This window comes from Rattus rattus, chromosome 1 (genome assembly GCF_011064425.1).
Source record: "Rattus rattus isolate New Zealand chromosome 1, Rrattus_CSIRO_v1, whole genome shotgun sequence".
NCBI lineage: Eukaryota > Metazoa > Chordata > Mammalia > Rodentia > Muridae > Rattus > Rattus rattus.
This window is the reverse complement of record NC_046154.1, coordinates 67,250,172-67,264,831: the sequence shown is the minus strand read 5'-3', so window position 1 is coordinate 67,264,831 and position 14,660 is coordinate 67,250,172. Positions and strand designations below refer to the sequence as shown.

At 42.7% G+C, this 14,660-nt stretch overlaps 1 protein-coding gene across 1 annotated transcript in view; it reads left to right on the top strand.

The window, feature by feature from the left end:
* The first annotated feature begins 3,536 nt into the window (after positions 1–3,536).
* Dennd4c (DENN domain containing 4C) overlaps positions 3,537–14,660 on the top strand; it is a 93,387-nt gene continuing 82,263 nt past the window's right edge. The window contains 1 exon segment of the mRNA XM_032902220.1: positions 3,537–3,899. The gene's annotated coding sequence lies outside the window, so the exon portion shown is untranslated.

Here is a 14,660-nt window from a genome sequence, read left to right as displayed (position 1 = left end):
TGCCCCTACCCCTGTCTCTGCCCCTGCATCCCAAGTGCTGGGATTAAAGACATATGACACCATGCCTGACTTGTATGTATTCTCGTATCTATAAATTTAAATAAAACTCTGATGCTGTAATGATTATAACAGTTATATGCTTATTGGGCTCTTCAGTTCTCCTCCAGCTTTTTAGACAAATAATTTGGTTTTTTTTTGTAAGGATTTATTCATTTTATGTTACATATGTGTGTTTTTGATCATTCATATGTACACCATGCTTGTGCAGGTGATCACAGAGGCCAAAAGAGGGCATTGTGTCTCCCAGAACTGGAGTCTCAGGCTCTCTGCAAGAGGAGTAAATGCTCTTAATCTTGGGCTCATGTATTCAGCCCCTATTTATTTTTTTTTAATTGAACATTGAATGTTGTCTTTATTCTTTAGCATTTCATAACGTACACAATGAGAAATGATCCTATGTATTCCCACCCAAATATATGTGTATTCTTTTAAGTTCAGTTAGTGCTGCTCATATGGCCTTGGGTGAGGGACAATCCACTGGGACATGGGACTCTGGCAAGTAGCCAGATCCTCAAAAAAGGACTCTCTTTCCCTGAACAACTATTAACTGCAAATAGTTCCTCAGTAGGGAGAGACGAATAGCTCTATATTAAACACCAACGTGAACTTATTTATCCTGGATGTGCAAGAGTGATGAAAACATGCAAGACGAGAACAGCTGGCTCAGATGAGACGTTAGACGTGCCAGTCCATTCTACGAGATATTGGGAAGGAAATGGAGATGAAAAGCTATGGCAAAACTTTAGGGTGATGAAAATATTAAGGAAAATCAAGGGAAAAAATATGGATTTTTCTCAACTCTTGTAATCCACCATATGGAAAAATGGCTTCTTCCAATTTTCTTTCTTTCTCTCTCTCTCTGTCTCTCTCTCTCTCTCTTTCTTTCTTTCTTTCTTTCTTCTTTCTCTTTTAAGTGGGATAAGGTTTTGGCATTTCTGTCTTAGTTAGGGTTACTATTGCTGTGATGAAACACCATGGCCAAAAACAATTTGGGGAGGAAAGAGTTTATTTGGCTTACACTTCTACATCACTGTACATCACTGGAGGAAGTCAGAACAGGAACGCAAGAAGGTCTGGAACCTGGAGGCAGGAGCAGACACAGAGGCCTTAAGGAATGGCTGGCTCCCCATGATTTGCTCAGCCTGTGTCCTGGCTAGTTTTATGTCAAATTGGCACAAGCTAGAGTCATGAGAGAAGAGTGAACCTCAGTTGAGAAAAGCCAGCACACTGGCTTATTTATATGTATGGTGGATGAGTCTTAGTCAGGGTTTTACTGCTGTGAGCAGACACCATGACCAAGGCAACTCATAAGGACAACATTTAACTGGGGCTGGCTTAAGGTTCAGAGGTTCAGTCCATTATCATCAAGGCAGGAGCATGACAGCATCCAGGTAGGCATGGTGCAGGAGGAGCTGAGAGTTCTACATTTTCATCTGAAGGCCTGTAAGAGAAGACTGCTGGGCTGCTGTGTGGTTAGGAGGAAGGTCTTAAGCCACATCCACACCTCCTCCAATAAAGCCACACCTCCAAATAGTGCCACTCCCTGGACCAAGCATATTCAAAGTACCACAGGGTGTTAGTTAGATCCCCTGTTGTGAACCTCAGGACTGGGTGCTGAGAATTTAATGCTGGTCCTCAAGAAGAGCAGAAAGTACTCTGAAATAGTAAGTCTCTGGCATCCACTCTTCAGATTTACAGGTACCAAAGAGTATGGGTTGAGGAGAAAGGTAGGCACTTCAGTGCCTAAGAGTTAATGATATGCACCCATCAGAGCTAGAGATCCAACCTAGGGTCTGGTCTTGCTCTAGCTAAATATGCTCTCTCTCATTAAGTTAAACCCATAGCTCTGTTTAAATATTTTGAAAGCATTAGTTTTACATTGACAAGGAAATACAAGAAGTTCACAGTTAGGTTTTCAAATATGAATGTGTCCTTATCGTTTCTGCTGTCTGAACTGTTAGTGACAGGATGCTTCCAGGACCCCAGACCAACTCCTAACTATTGTTAATAAGGCGATATTCATATTGCTAAGTGTTTCTTCTTGAATCAATTCTGACTGCTAATGTGGTTAGGAAAATGGCATCTGTTACAGAAGTCGAAAGCCAAAACTTTTCAAACCTGCTGTTAACTTCAGAAATAGATCGCCAACCAGGCATGTATCAACCAGACTTAACATTATACTTGTTAGCAAGTATAGTGAGCAAATGAAAGAGTAATTCTCAGTAAAATGACCATTATGTACACAGGTGCTCACCAGTTTTGCACAAATCTTTAAAATAATTTAATGAACTTTTAAACAGCATACATAGAAACAAGTTTCACTAAGACATGCTCACACACGTCATTGTTGTTCTACCCCCCTTCCCCCATCTTATCAGTTCTAATTTCAATCAGCTACAGGTCATGAGCCAACCCATCTTTTGCCAGGAGAAAAAAAAAGTTGTTAACTTATTTTAAGCTATTTGTTTTTTGAAAACTTGATACCTTAAAAAAAATGTCACCAAGTAGTGGCACAAGTCTTTAATTTCAGCAATGAAATGAGTGTTTAAGGCCAGCCTCGTCTACAAATAAGACTTGTAGGAAATGCCAGGGCTAAATAGAGAGACCCTGCACACCCTCACCCTCCACTAAACAAAACAAAACCAAAACAAGCCAGAAATATTTTGCCAAAATTGCATACAGTGAAGACTCTCCAACCCCATTCGTCTGTACCTGCAAAACTGAAAAAATGGGTGCTAAAGAGATGACTCAGTATTTCAGAGTACTTGCTGCTCTTCTTGTGTCCTGAAGCTCACAACCATCAGCTTCAGAATGTTTACCTCTCGATCTAAGTTACCTTTGGGAGGCAGCGTGTTACGATTATCTAAATTAAAGAGTTACACGTTCGACGTTATCACAATCTGGGCAGAAGTACAGAAAGCCAACGCAGCCAAGGCCTCTCCCGAGAGGTCTTTGGATAGCTTAGAGAAGGGCAGTCCTCCAATGTCACTCAGACTTTGGGGTCACACAGTTATGGGTGGGACTTCCAGCCTCTACTAAAGAGAAACTGCAAGTCTCCCTTGGCTTTTTTTTTTTTTCCCCATTGACCTTGAGCTATTCTATGTCACTTTCTAAGTCTTTGAAAGCCCGACCTTGAGAGGCCTAGGTAGTCACCTGCCACAGGCCACCGCAAAAAACGCAGAACAAACAGTAAGGCTGCAACTAGAGCCCGGAGAGCTGGCGGTCTCTCCCTTCGGGGTCGGGTAGGCCAGCGTCAGGATTCCAAGGAGCGCTCCGAGGTCGGCCGGAATGGGTCCCTTTGCCAGGAGGAGGGCGCTCACGGGGCGGAGCGCAACTGAAGAGGCGTGGCCCGAGCGCGAGTCTTGGAAGGAGTCTGGGGGCGTGGGACAACCTTTGGGCGGAGCCCAACCAAGGGGCGTGGTCCTAGCGGGCGGGTCCGACCTCGGACCCCACCCCCGCGTCCTTTCTACCGCCCCCGCAGAAGGAAAGGGAGAGGGACGGAGGGAGGGAAAGTGGTGTTCTGTGGAAAGGGGCGGAAGGAGTGGAAAGCAAAAAAGAAAAGGAAACAGAAACATGGCGGTCTGTAGTCGGGACAGTCTCGCCGCGGGCAGCGCCTAGACCTCGGTCCTCCCGCAGCACTCGCGGCCCGCGAGCCCCTCGGTCGGCAGTTGCTCTCGCTGCAGGCTGTGTCCCTGGAGAGCCGGCCGCGCTGAGGCGCAGGCGCAGAGGGGCCACCGGAGTCCCGGCCCTGCCAGCGGAGGGTGTCCAGGCCGCGTAGCCGGCGCTTTCTTGCTCAGGAAGCTACGGTGTCGGGACGGTCGCCGACTGGGCGGGCGCAGGTAAGTCCGCACCGCCGCCCTGCCTATTCCCTCCCGCGCAGTCAGGCCGCTCAGGTAGAGCTGGAGGAGGGGAGCGGCCGGCTGGCCTAGTCGCCGAGCGGGCCGGAGGTCCCCAGAGCTTGCGGGCTGCGGTGCGGAGAGGCTGCGGCTGGAGGGTCTCCTGAGGATCGCCTCAGTGCAGGGACAGGGCCTGGCCTCTGCCGCCGGGGTGAAGCGGGAACTAGGCTCTCGGGCCCTGGCCTGGCCGGTGGGGTGCTGAGCGGTGGCGGCTGGGGTGGAGCGTAAGGATCCGCGGACGCTGCGGAGGTGGAGGTACCGGGGTGCAGGCAGGTGCCGCAGGTGAATCCAGGGCATTTCCTCCTCTGCCGGACCGTGGCTGATGTTTAGGGCTACTTTGTTGGGGATAACTTATAGGAAGGCTCCATTCAGCTCCGGAGTGACTAAACCCAAATAAAGCCAAGTAATGAGCCCCTAGTGCTGACTCTTGTAAGAGCCGCAACTTTAAAGCATTGGAGATGCTGTCACGACTTCCCTCTCCCTTTTTTGTGATTCGTAGGCCCTTTCCTCACGAAGAATGTGCTTGGAAAGAACAAATAAGGAATGACCCAGTTTTTAAAATGCCCCCTCTCTTTCTTCCCCTCAAAATTTGTTGGTTTCACACGGGAAAATTTAGGGCAGTTACTGTAGTTACTTGAGCAAATGTGAGAGAAGGTGTCATTCCCCCGTACTGAAAGCTCAACTTGCTGTGCGATTGTATCTAGAGAGGTCATGCACTGTAGTCTGAGTAGTTGACATACTGAGGCTACTTAATTGTGTGCAAACTCGAGTCCAGTTAACCCTAGAAATAGGTATTGCCGTCTATCTCCATGCTTCCAAGGAGAAGATAGAAAAGATCTTTAGGTGTAATGACCTGATGCCAGGTTTTCAGTAAACATTTGATTTGATAATCATGACTATATACTAAACTAACTTAAATCTTGAACTCATTATGTGACTTTTCTGTTTAAAAAAGAATTGCAAAAGGAAACTTTTTTTTGTATCACAGTCATTATGACCATAAAAACCCTCTATATTTTCTGCTCTGTTCTCAATATTAATGTTAAAAGTTGGCAAACTGCCTTCTTGATGTAAGACTGGGAACTCAGAAATCTCAGACATAATCTTAGATCTGTGCTCATGAACATGACCTGCTTCTTACTGGGTTGCTTTGAATTGTTTTTTAGTTAGTAGCAAAAGGTTTTCTGGTATTCAGTCCACTCCTCTGACTCTTTGCTACTTATAAAGCAATGGATTGAGATTAAGGGGTCTAATCGTCTTTATTACCGGCTTTAGTGAAATGATCCCATGTCATTTGATTTTTGGCCAACAGTACCTTGGTTGGAGTATAATTGTTTGCTTATTTGAATAATAGAAACGATGTGTCAGAAATGTTGATGTTTTGCATTTTAGTAATTTACTCCTGTGTAGTTTGTAAATGAGTGCATCTTGTTGGAATAAATACAGCGTTTTGCAGTGTAAACTTGAGCTACTTGTAGCTGAAGAGATTTGTGGAAAAGTTGTGGGTGGAGACTATTCTTAAAAGTAAATGTTTTAAATCACAAGGAAGTGCTGTGTTGTGTAGGCTGTGACAGTTGAGGATGGCAGATTTGGATGGTTATTTGGGCCACAGGTCTTTCTAAGGAAACACGCTAAGCATCTGTAGTAAAAGGCAGTTTGTAACTTATGCGTGAAGAGTTTTGCATGGTAAATAATGACAAGGCACCTTCGCTTTTTTTGTGTGTTTGCCAATTAAGACAGAAGCATCTCATATTTTCATTGGTGTTCCCTGCTAAGACAAATACCGTATTGGCTTTGCTGCTCACGTTGAAAGTTACGTTTTCACCTTGTTCTTGAACCTTAAGTACAGGTTGTAAAGGGAAAAAGAAAGCAGCTGAGTCAGTGGCAAGCTGTCTCCCTCGTCCGCCTGCTCTGATTTGAAAACAGAGTGCCTGTTATAACTCGAATTTCTAGTAGAAAATACTTGCAGAAAATGAGGACACAAGTTTTCATAATGCATGAATTAAAATGTTACCCTTTTAAGGACTGTGCTGCACAAGCCATACCAGATTGTCAGTTTTGTAGATTTATAGCAATGGAATGGGAAGTGTCTTTACCAGTTAAACTTTGGGAAGCCAGGTGTGGTGTTGCATACCTGTACTCCCCCCAGCACTTGGAAGGTGGAGGCAGGGTGACTGTGTAGAAGCGAGGCCAGCCTTCGTACTCAGCATTCCATGTCAGTCAGCTTGGGTTAAGTGGTGACACCTTGTTTAGAAGAAACAAAACAGAGCACCAAACAGAGAGTTGAAAATCAGGGAAGAGTGTCCTGTATGATAACCTAGTAAAAGAGGTCTTTTAGGATCATGGTATAAGGAATTGCAAATTTAGATACTTATATTATATAAGATTTATAAGAGTATTTGTGGGAAGAAGGCCTTGAATTTTTATAACCCTCCTGCTTTTGCCTTAGTGTGGGACTAAAGGCATGCCTACCTGCCTTTTTTTTTTTTTTTTTTTTTTTTGGTACAAAGTCCTGGTATATAGTTTAGGTAAGCCTGGAACTTGCTGTGCTTGCTGTTGTCTTAAATGCTGCAAGAGGTAAATGCCTAGGTAACCTTGAACTTACTACACAGCTGAGGATGACAAACTCTTCGGCCTCCTATTCCCAAGTGCAGGGCTTGCAGGTCATCCTCACTGTGGTCTGCTCGGCCTTTCATTTTACCTCCAATTGCTCTTACATTTATTTTCTTTTTCCCCCGAGTGCATTCATAGTTTTTGCTGAGAAGCCTGTCGGTACTTCCTTCTTCAGATTGGATCTGCTTGGGTTGCTGCTGTGGAGGAGAGGCAGTGTAATTCTCACTCATAACTTCTTTATGTTACTATGAGTTTTTAGGTTGAACTCAGCCTTATGCATAATGAACATTCCCTCAACCACTAAGTCATACATACCTCCAGCTCACATATGTAGTTTAGAAATTTAGTGACCCTACACTAAAATGAGTAACAATAAATGGAATCAAATAGTTGGGCGTGAATGCACATGCCTGTAATCACCAGTAGTTAGAAGGTGGCAACAGGAGGAAGAATCAAGACTAGCTTGAGCTTCAGAGTGAGGTTGAGGCCAGCCTGGCTACTCAAGATCCTGTCTCAGAAAACAAAATAAGGGTCACTGAGACAGCTGAGCATGTACAGCACTTGCTACCAACCCTAATGATCTGAATTTGATCCCTAGGCCCCGTATGGTAGGAGCAATGTGACTCCTGCAAGTTGTCTTTTGATCTTCATACATGTGACTGTATACCATGTGCTTCACTTATATACACAAATAAAAGAATAAACAAACAATAAAAATTAGACAAATGAAAACAAAACAAAAAAATCCCCAAAGCCCCAGGAACAATAAAATATGGTTTTGGTTCATGCCTGTCATCCTAGTACTTGGGAGGATTTTGAGTTTAAAGCCAATCTGGACTATAAGACCCTGTCTCAAAAAAAGCAATAAGGAAAAGAAATATAACAACAGAAGGAGGGGGGGTAGGTAAAGGAAGAGGTGGGGGAGGTGAACACAGAAAATACTTAATGAAACTATAATAGTAGATGTGTGCACTATTCATTTGTTCAAAGCCATAGAATTAATACCAAGAGGGACCCTGTACACTAGAGACTGTACATGATGACAGTGTGTAGACACAGCAGATTCTCCAGTTATTAACACAGATAACACTCTGAAGGGGGTGTTTATAGTGGAAGTGGCTATGCACTGGTGAGATTATATGGGAACTATAGTATGTATAGCTGGGCTAATCGTCACAGTCTGGCCTTAGATTTGAGACCCTCCTGCCACTGATTCCCGAGGGGTGGGATTTCAGGTGTGTGCCACTATGCTGGCTCTTGATTTTTTTGTTGCTCTAGATTTCTCTCTGTTAAAATTGCTTGCACATTCAGTGGTGCCTGAGGAGGTTAAAAGAGTAGATTAGATCTGAAGGATATGGTGCTGGGAACTCAACTTGGGTCCTTTGGAAAAGTGGCAAATGTTAACTGTTGAGCCATCTCTTCCTAAGTTTGCCTTTCTTTTTGTCTTAAAAGCTTTATTTTTATTATTTTGATCATGTATATGTCTGTGTGTAGGTACGTACATGTGAGTGTATATGCCTGCAGATGCCAGAGGAGTGTCCATCATCAGTCCTCAAATTCATGTCCTAGTAGCTGTTTTTCTCCTTTTTGCTTTCCAAGTGATGGACTGTAAGCCCAGTTGTGTTCAGTATCTTCGTTGTTCTAATTCTTAACATTTTGGACAAGGCCTACCAGTAAGCTTCTTTACTCACGGAGCTGTCTCCCGATTCCCCTGTACTGTGCTTTACAGTAGTTCTGGGGCTGCTGAGAAGTGACTCAGCAGGTAAGCACACTGTTCTTGCCAAGGATCTGGGTTTGGTTCCAACACCCACGTGTAGCCTCCAGTTCCAGAGATTGTCAGACCTTCTGACTCTTCTCTGACCTCGACAAGTACAGGGTTGCATTTGGTACACATACATATAGGGAGTAAGACACTCAGACCCATAAATACATCTTTTAAAAAGAAACAAAACTCTCCACTTGCTCCCTCTAAAACATTTTGTTCTTATTTGTTGATTGAGTGAGATTTTTCTGTATATCCCAAGCTCCTGCAGTTCACGGTGTGGCATGATAGGTCTCAAACGCATGGCAGTCCTTTCGTTAGCCTCTTGGATGCCATGATTAGAAGTATGTACCACTAAACAAGCCTCTTTCTCCTGAATGAATTAACCTGAAAAGTTTTGTTTTGTTTTGGAAAGAGTGAAGAGAGGGAGTTTACAAGATCAAACCACAGACCTATCACAATTAACTGGAGTTGCTTGGGAATTGGCTAATGGAATAAAACAGAAGGTAGAATTTTTTTTAAAAGGGTGCTGTACATTGAATTTGGAGCCTTCTTTTACAAGGTGGTCATGTACATCAGCATTTATCGAGATTCCCAGCTCCTACCTAGGATATTTTAATATATAGAAAGGTGAATTATTCAGAGGTAATGAGACGGCTCAGTAGATAAGGTCACTTGCTGTGTTTCCCTCCCACATAAAATAGACAGATGTTACATATGTGTTTTATAAAAGAAATTATTCAGTAATTTGGTTTTTCCATGATCAATAGGAGACCATGGTTGCACTGTAGACTGTAACACAGTGGTAACCATAAGACATGTTGGAGGTGTGGGGCTCTTTACTTTTCAGATAAAAGACTTAGTTAACTGGCCTTAAGCTTTCTTCTCTCTTATAAAATAGTTTCCTTATTACATGACAGTTTCTTTGCTGAAAGACTATTCTCACCTGTAATCCCAGCATCTTTAATTTTTAAAATTCTATGTGTATGGGTCTTTTGCCCGCATGTATATCCCCTGGACTGGAGCTATAGATGGACATGAGTTGTCATGTGGTTGCCAGGAATGAAACCCAGGTCCTTTGGAAGAGCAGTTGGTGCTCTTAAACTCTTAAACACAGAGCCCTCTTTCCAGCCTGTATGTTTTTCTTTTCTTTTTGAGACAGGGTCTCATTCTATAGGGTAGGCTAGCCTTAAACTTGCAAAAAAAAAAAAAAAAATTTGCCTTAGCTTTCATACCTGGCTTGAAGCTGGCTTTCAGTTATTTGGAGAGTTCCTTTCCCCCTACAGACTGGGTCTCTCACTGTGTAGTACTGGCTAGCCTGGCCTTCAACTTGCAGACTCTGTCTCTGGAGTGCTGAGATTAAAGATAAGGCTCTGTGTGTGTGTGTGTGTGTGTGTGTGTGTGTGTGTGTGTGTGTTTCCATGTCACTATTTTAAAACTTTTTCATGTGATTATGTATATGTGTTAAATGTGTTTACATGTGTGAAGCATGTTTACAGGTGTGCATGCAGGCATGTGAGTGCGCATATGGAGGACTGAGGTTGATATCAGGGAATCTTCCTCAATTTTTCTTCCACTGATTTCTTTACAGGCAGGATCAACCCAAAAGCTCACATAAGCTAGTCTCAGAAGCCCGCTTATTCTGGGATTCCCATCTCTGCCTTCAGAGGTGGAATTATAGGAAAGCTACAGGCCCACTCAGAATTTACATGGGTTCTGGGGATTGAACTCTTGCTTGTGGGGCAAGAACTGCAATCACTGGGCCATCTCTGACACCCCACCCCTTTTAAATAAACATTTGTGTGGTGTGTATGTGTGTGGTTGCCATGGTGCCTGTGTGGTGGTCAGAGGACAATTTGTAGGAATTGGTTTCTCCTACCATTTGAGACCTGGAGACCAAGGTTGTCAGGTATATTGGTAAGTGCTTTTATCTACTGAGCCATCTGTTTTGATTTTTGAGACATGATCTTTCTTTGCAGTCCAGACTAGCCTGGAGTTCCATATTTATTAGTTCAGGCCATCCTTAAATGCAAGATCCTCCTGTCCAGCATTTTGAGTGCTAAGTTCCAGGTATATTGTCTCTCACCAGACTAACATTTTATAGTTGCTGTAACAGTTTCTAGTGGACTTTTGCTCAGTGTTCTTTGAATGGAAAAGTAATTGTTGTGTTTTATTAAAAAAAAAAAAGTCCAGAATATGTTTTATAGAGCACAGTATGGTGAGGTGGGAAGGGTGCCTTAGTGTGCCCATGCTGAGGTATCCCTTTCCCCTGAGGTATGGTAGACAGGTATAGTGTGGAATAGAATTTATTTAGGGCATGGGAAGGGGAGTTGAAAAGGGAGTAGAGACAGAGAAAGATGGGTGGGGTCGGCCAGGAACACATGGAGAAGGGGGGTGATGAGGAGAGAAAGAAAAGGGGTCAGGGAGTGAGGAGTCCAACAGCTTCTTTTATTGCAAGCCAGGCCTATTTGGCTGTTGCCAGGTAACTGTTGGGCGGAGCCTAGAAGGAATGCCAACATAAATAAAAAAGGTTGTGACTGCTGCTAGGTATAGTGGAGGAGAAAGTTTATTATAGATAAAAAGGAGTGTGTAGCCAGAGACAGGGATATCTGGGAGAGTCCAGAGTGGACATGACTCTGAACCATGTGAGGAGAAGGTGAAGGGAAAGAGGGAAGGGGAAGGAGGGAAAAGAGAGAGAACCAGGTGCAGCAATCAGGAGGCCCAAAAGTGAAGGGGTAACCAAAATGACTGGATTATATAGAAAGGGTCCCTGGAGGACCAGTCCAATATCTGGACTAGAGTTGAGGATAGGGGGCCAAGGTATGCTAGCCAGGAAGATCCTGTGTTAGGTAGGGACTAAGGGATGCAGAGAGAACCTGGTAGCCTGGTCCACTTTGATATGTTAAACAGGCCCTCAGCCCTTTGTCCCAGGTTTGAAACCTAACACTTAGTCTCCTTCATTCTGGCTCACGTCTGAATGTGTGATTAGAAAATGGCTATATTCTATCATTCCTTCTCCCCACCTGTACCACTTGACATTCTATTGTAAAAAGTCTTCTGACCTTCATTTTGTAGGAACAGAATGGGCTCATATTTAGAAAACTTAATGTATTATAATCTATTGCTACCATCCTTTGTCTTTTTGTATGCAGTTTACTCCTGAGTCATGCCCCTAGTTTCTGCCACACATTTTGATTCAGAGATCATCCACAGTTTGAACTATGGGAGACTCATTAACCTAGTACTTGTGACTACTGACAGGACTCCATTAATCTTTAAAGTGCCTTTTGCCCTTTGCATGTGGCATTCTGGGTGTACCATACATTTTCCTTGATTCATTTCAGCCTTGTCATTTCTCTAAGGGACCCTGCCCCAGGGTGTTACTGTAGGGGGTGGCTTAAGTAATATTTGTTGTTTTTGGTGACATTGTTTCTGTGAGTGTGGGCTTTTGTTTGTTTTTGTATTTTGCTTTGGTTTTTCATTTTTTAAAAAAATTTTATTCATTTAATTTATGAGTGCTCTGCTGCATATGCATCTACCTGCCTGAAAAGAGCATCAGATCCACCTGTAGATTGTTGTGAGCCACCATGTGGTTGCTGGGAATTGAACTCATGACCTCTGGAAGAGTAGCCAGTGCTCTTAACTGCTGAGCCATGTCTCCAGCCCCCTGGTTATTGAATTTTCAATACAGGGTTTTTCTGTAGCTTTGGCTGTCCTGGAACTCACTCTGTAGACCTTCAACCTCAGAGATCCAGCTCCCTCTGCTTCCCTGGAATTAAAGAAGTAAGCCACCCTCTTCTGGCTCTGAGTGTGTTCTTAACCAGTCAGAACTAGGAAGGACACCCATATACACAGCTTTTAAAAAATTTTCTTCTTATGTGTATATGCATTTGGCTATGTAAATATGAATGCAGGTACCCACAGAGGCCATGAAAGGATATTGGATTTTCTGGAGCTAAAGTTATAGGTGGTTGTGAACTTACTCACGTGGCTTCTGGGAACTGGACTCAGTTCTCTGGAAAAGCAACAAGCACTTTCAGTCTTACTAATACTGCAACCCTTTAATACAGTACTCATGTTATGGTGACCTCAATCATAAAATTATTTTTGTATCCCCTTCTTTTTTTTTTTTTAGATTTATTTATTTTAATGTATGATGTACACTGTTGATATCTTCAGACACACCAGAAGAGGGCATCTGATCCCCTTACAGATGGTTGTGAGCCACCGTGTGTTGCTGGGATTTGAACTCAGGACCTCTGGAAGAGCCGTCAGTGCTCTTAACCACTAAGCCATCTCTCCAGCCCTTGTATCCCCTTCTTAACTGTAATTTTGCTACTATTATGAATCATAATGTAAGTATCTAACACGTGACCCCCAAAGGGGGTCTAGTACCTGTTAATAGTTGTGAGACCAGATCTTCTATTCCCCAATTGGCTTCTACATCTCCAGCTCTCCTCTCTTTCTCTCTAATGCTGGGATCACAGGCATGTTGGCCCATCCTTGGCTCTGTGGAACATCATGGTTTGAACAGGAGCCTCTTTTCTATTAGCAGCCCTTCTGCATTTCTCTTGAGTCCCTGCCTGCCTGAGTCTGCCATTCATCCACTTCTGCTTCTATATCCACTTTTGCTGCTGTTCTGAGCATTTTACTGAAATAGAACCATATCGCATATGTTTTCTGTGGCTAGATGATTCCAGTTAGTGGAGTGTTTTCAAGCATCATCTTTGTGGAAGCGTGTGTTGGTACTTTATTCCTTATTGTTGAACGGCACTCGATTGTGTAAATAAATATATGGTACCAATTGATGGGCACGTGGACTGTTTTTATTGCTGTTGACAATACTGTCCACATACATACATAATAAATTAATAAAACTTATATATTTAAATTATTGGAGCAGGGATATTGACTCATTTGTTAAAGTGTTTCCTGTGCAAGCAAGAGTACTTGATTCCTAGCACCCACATAAAAAGCCATGTGTGACATTGTGCTCCCATAATCCCAACACTGAGAAGGTAAGGAGACAGGAGGATCCCTGCATCTTGCTGGCCAATCTATTGAATTGGTGAACTCTAGGTTCAGTGACAAACCTTGGCTCAAAAATAAGACAGAAAAACACTTGAGGAAGATACCCAGGATCTACCCATGGCTACCACAGGCTTGTGTTCACAAAGTCATGGGCACTTCCTTTTCCTTCAGTAAAAAAATTAAAGAAAATCAAATTTTAATTTTATCTAGTGATGCTGTAGATTGAACTCAGAACTCCCTAGAAAAGTGACCTATCACTGAGATATGTACTCAACCTTAAAATTATAATTTTTAAAATAATTTTAGGTTTGTAGAAAAGTTGAAAAGATTGTATGAATTTTTGTATTTTTCTTCTAATAACATTTTACGCTACTATTTGGATGTGGTAGCTCACAATTCAGATCCCAGCACTGTTGAGGCAGAGGCAGGAGGATTGCCATGTTTTCCATACCAGACTGGGCACATAGTGAGTGGCAAAGTGAGACCTTGTCTCAAAAAACAGATTTCTTCAAGATGAAACATTTTGCATAATTGAAAATGAACATTGTGGGGTTGGGGATTTAGCTCAGTGGTAGAGCACTTGCCTAGCAAGCGCAAGGCCCTGGGTTCGGTATCCAGCTCCGAAAAAAAAGAAAAAAGAAAAAAAAAAAAAAAAGAAAATGAACATTGTGCAAAAATGAAATGATGCATAATTATCCTACTAATGAGCTTCATGTCCATACATACTTTGGTTTTATATCAATACACGTTTATTTAAGTTTTCCTTAAAATTTTTCATGTTTTTATTTGCATATATTATTTATGCATAATAATATGTTTAATTATGACATCCTCATACATGCATGTAGTGTAATGTAATCCTATTCATCCCTTACTCTCTTGTTTCCCTACTATTCTCCATCTGCTCCCATCTTTTTTGTGACCTAATAAGTTTAATTAGGGTTGTTTACAGGGGCATAGGGAACAGGTTATTTATAGGAACAACATTGAAGAAAATGTCTCTCTTCGTCTAAGAACTGTTAACTGTCTATAGTTCCCATGGAGTGGGTGGTACCTTATAACTCCCTCATCCTTCCACATAATATGTTAATGGATGTCGTCTTGTTCAGGAAATCATTTCTGCTGAGGCTTCATATCAGGTTTACCTGGGTGATAGACTTTCACAACATTCCATCCCAAACTTTGTCTCTTAGTTTCTTTCTACTCTCTTTTCTGCTGTTCCTTGAGCCTTGGTGTGGGTTTTATAGATAGCCTGTTCATTAAATATCCAAACATTCAGCAGGTGCTTGGTTTCAGTT